Below are 4,530 nucleotides of genomic sequence, written 5' to 3' on the forward strand. Positions count from 1 at the left end.
TCATTTTGATGCCTCAGGAAACAGCGACGATCAGATCTCAGCGGTCAACCGGTGTGTAATTGGGATTTTGGGGCTGGGAGAATACAGTCAGATTTACACAGGGCTCCTTGCCTCTGGGCATTCTTTCTTTCTGCTATCATATCATCTCTGGAGCAAAACTGCTTGTTTTAGCTCTTGATAGAAAAGTAACTTCCCATTTCCATTTTTCACAGGCAATGTGTAAACAATAAAGAAAGTGATAGGCTGTCAATATGTGTAGCAATACATACTTTTGGCCATACTTGGTGCCATGGAGAGAGACAGTAGAGTAGAAGATCTGAGTTTCAGTCCAGTTCTACACTGTTGTGACGCTTCTACAATGGGGATAATGAAACCTGTGATTCCAACCTCACAAGGCCATGAGAATGAAGAATGGTAAATAACCAAACATTCTTAAGCAATAAAAGAACCCACATGAAGGAGAGACCCCAGGCTGGGATGTCAAGTGGGTGAGTGTGTTTGTGGAACACAGAGATTTCAGGAGACTTGGGGGCCCAAGCGGTTTTGCTTCCTGACCTAAGAGCAGGACACCCCTTGTCGCCACAGGGGCCCAAGGCAGCTGCCAGCCACCAGCAGAGGGAAAGGTCTAGCTCCTAGCTGGTCAAGGCTCTCCTAGAAGGCATAGAGGGAGTGCTAAAGTGCCCACCTTAAGTGGTTTATTGGTGTCGGGGAGGAAGAAATTTTCCTCTACCATTCTATGTTCTTCTGACTGGTCTAAGAATTAAATTGACAGGAGACAGATTAACAGGAGAAAAAGTAAACAAAAGTTTAATAACATGGGAGAGACCCAGGAAAACTGAGTAACTTGCCAAAATGGCCAAAGCCCTCCCCTTAAATACCATCTTCAGCTAAAGACACAAGAGGATGTTGGGGGTAGTGGTTTGGGACTTAAAAGGAGAGGAACGCAATTCACGTGAAGATGGAAAAGCAAATGTTTGTTAAACAATCATTTGCTGGACCACACAGAAACAATGGGACACAGAGTGGACTCTGATCTCTAGGCCCTGCTGTGTTTTTCCTACCACACTTAGCCCATATTCTTTGCAGAGATCTCTGGTGATAGCTGTGTTCTGGAAACAGGCCCTCTGTCTAAATTCTTTTAGGTAGTTAGGGAGAAGATCACAGTTTCTTCCTGAGTCTTTTGGGCTTTAATTATTTTCATCTCAAAATAATCTGCCTGTCAAAGAGACCTTTTGGGGTGGCAAATTTTGGCTCCCCTACATGGGCTTCAGCAAGGAAACCAAAATATGAATGGGCTACCTCACAAAAATAATACCTGCAGACTTAGGAAGTAGGGGTCAAGGGCAGCTGAGATCTAGTGGGAAGCAGGAGAGCTGAGGGCTATTGCAATGAGGGAATTCCTGGGGACCTCACCCTTACTCGCAAGTGGATAAAGCCTGGGAATTTTAGTTATTAACGTGGTAAGGAAATAATATTACGATGAAGCTTGCTTTAGGTGTCTCTCTGGCTCTCTTTGCTGGCCCTTCCTGTCTTTGCTGCCCACTGCCCCCAAACTGAGTTCAGAGCCTTTGAACTGCCTTCAACCTCCCCCCTCCCCCTCAGGAAAATTGCTGCTTGGTTTTGCTTTCTCCCTGGAGACCCAGGAGGAGAGAGGCCTCTGTACACAAGTGAGACCCTCCAAACAATGCATGTGGATATTAAAGAGAAGGTGTCAAAGGGCTGAGCCCTGGGAGTTTCAACACTTGGAAGTTGGGAAAGTGAGGAGGCAGTTTTCTGCTTTTGCCAAATTATTTCTTAAGAACAAGTTCTTAATGATAATGAGACAGGCTGGGACCTGGGACCCGGGACCCTTTGCTGCAAGTGCTGCAGTGCTTGCACCTGGACACACCTCTCCTCGAGCAACAGAATGCAAAGAAACTATAACGGACTAAAAATAACTCTGTGCATGCCCAGTTGGGGCAAATTCTGGACAAAAGATACAAAAAGACCAGACAACCCAACTGCCACTTCTGAAGAGCCAGGAGCAAAAGCAGGGTACTACACATGCCCCCTGCACTCAACACCACCAGAGCCTGGGCAAAACATCTAAGCCATCCCTCCAGTCCGACCCCTGGATACACCCCTACCCTCACCCCATATAAGGAACCAGCTTGCCCCCCACCCCCTCAGGGAGCAAGCAAGGGAACCTATTACTTGTTTTTGCTCCCTCCTGCTATAGCAGGAGCCCCAGTAAAGACTTGCCTGAATTTCTTGTCTGGCTTCTAATCAATTTCTATGGATTGGGGAAGGCCGAGAACTGTGGTCAGTATCAGTAACATTTCTGGTTGAAGGGTGGGAACAATACTGCTATAAATGAATGTATGAGTCAATTTCTGGGCAACTTCACCATCATTGAATATTAGCATTCAACCTTTTTGTTTTGTTTTGTTTCTTTTAGAATATGTAAATCGTCATTTTCAGACTGCTTTCACTTACGTTGCTTTGATTTCTGGTGAGCATTAACATTTACCCACTGTTTGTCTACTAACTGTATTTCCCTTATGGGAATGGTCCTGTCTTTTACCTATTTATCTTTGGAAATCTTGACATTTATCTTACAAATTTGAATTAGCTATTTTTGATAAATCTTAATTCCTTGTAATGTTTGATAAAAATATTTTCCCTCTTAAAAAAATATCTTTTGTAATGCTGATTTTTATAGTGCAATCATTTAAATAGCCTCAAAGCTGATAAAGTTAAAATTCCCCCAGACAGGTGATAACCCTTTTTTTTTCGATTTTCTGCAAGTTCTTCCATAATTAGATTTTATATTTAAATCTTTAATCAACCAAAGCTTATTTTGGTGAATGTTTTATTTTTAATAACTTTCTCTATTATAAAATCAAAAACACGGCAAAAAAGATCCATAATTTCACCATCCAGAGATAAGCACTGTTGACATTTTTGTATAGATACCTCTAAATTATTTTTCCTGTTTATATATTTGTTTTTCAAAAAATACCTGCTAACATACTTTACAAACTCTTTAATAACCTGTCTTAACAACATATTAATGACATATTTCAGTGGCATTAAATATTCTTTTAAAATATTGTTTGAAACAGCTGTGGTGCATTGTATTCTATAGATGTGCCATAATTGGCTTCATTCCCTATTGTTTTTTATTAACTCTCATGTATCTAAGATATCACTATTATTAACAGCGCTGGTATAAACATACTTAAGCATAAATCTTGGTCCCTGTTTCTGATCACTTCCTTTGCTTAAATTTCTTAAAGTGGAATTGCTGAGGTAAAGTTATAAATATATGTACATTTTTTTTTTACCTTTTCTTATATACTGCTATGTTAAGTAAATGTATATCATCTTAAGTCCTCATCAACGGTGAATGGGTGTGCCCACCCTTCCCCCTTGTTAATATTAGCTATTAACATTTTTGAAATTTCATGCTCAGTTGATAAGCCAAAATGGTATGTGTATGTTTTAATTTTTTTTACTAGTGAGTTAAAGTTGAATTTACCATCACCTCCATTTTTATTGGATATTTTCTTTCTTTCTGAATTACCTGTTAATGATGTTTATGTATTTTATACAGTAGTTTATATATTTTTATGTATTTTAAAATTGAGGTGCTTATTAAACACTTTAGTAATTTCAAGTACACAGCATAATGAATATTTGTGAATATCACCTTGCTACACAGATCCACCAAATCCTAATATTTTGCTGTATATGCTTCCTATTTTTGTTAAGAAATATACCTGTATACCTCTGTTCCTCTACCCTAACCTAATTTCATTTTCTCCTCCTCAGAGGCAACTCCATCCTGAGTTGGTGCCTATGAGTTTCATCTTTGTTTATGTTTGCAACATAGGTATGTAGCTATAAATATATAGCATATTTTGTATAAATTATTATACTCATCTATCTGCAATTTGTTTTTTCATTCAACATTATATTTTTGAGATTACTTCTGTTGATAAAACTGCTATAAATGGCCCCATTGTATGAGTATATCACACTTTTTTCATTCTGTTGTTGGATATTTGTGTGGTTTATTTTTTGTGTGTTTGTTTTTTGCTATTAAAAACAATGTTGCAACACACTTCCATCTTCCACAAGTGAACTTCTAGAGTTTACCCCTAGAAGTGAAATTCCTGGCTTGTGAGATATGTATCTCTTCAGTGTTGCTAGATGTTGATGGTTTATTCTTCAAAATGGTTATACCAATGAATACATCATCAACAAAATGTGAATGTTTCTCCAATTTTTCCACATCATCACCAGCACTTGACAGTGCTGGATTATTTCATTCTCACCAGTTTGATGGATGTAAAATGGTATCTCATTGATTTAATTTTCATCTTTCTGATTACTGGTAAGGTTGAACATATTTTTATATGTGCTGTTGGTCATTCAGATTTCCTCTGCTATCCACTGCTTGCTCATATCTTTTGCCCACCTTTTTATTAGTTCATAAGTGTTTTTCAGTAAGAAAAATATCTTCTCCCAGTTTGCATTGTCTTTTCA

This window comes from Delphinapterus leucas, chromosome 2, assembly GCF_059928025.1.
Source record: "Delphinapterus leucas isolate spDelLeu-1000000601 "Yukka" chromosome 2, BTC_Dleu_Yukka2, whole genome shotgun sequence".
In the NCBI taxonomy this organism is placed as follows: Eukaryota; Metazoa; Chordata; class Mammalia; order Artiodactyla; family Monodontidae; genus Delphinapterus; species Delphinapterus leucas.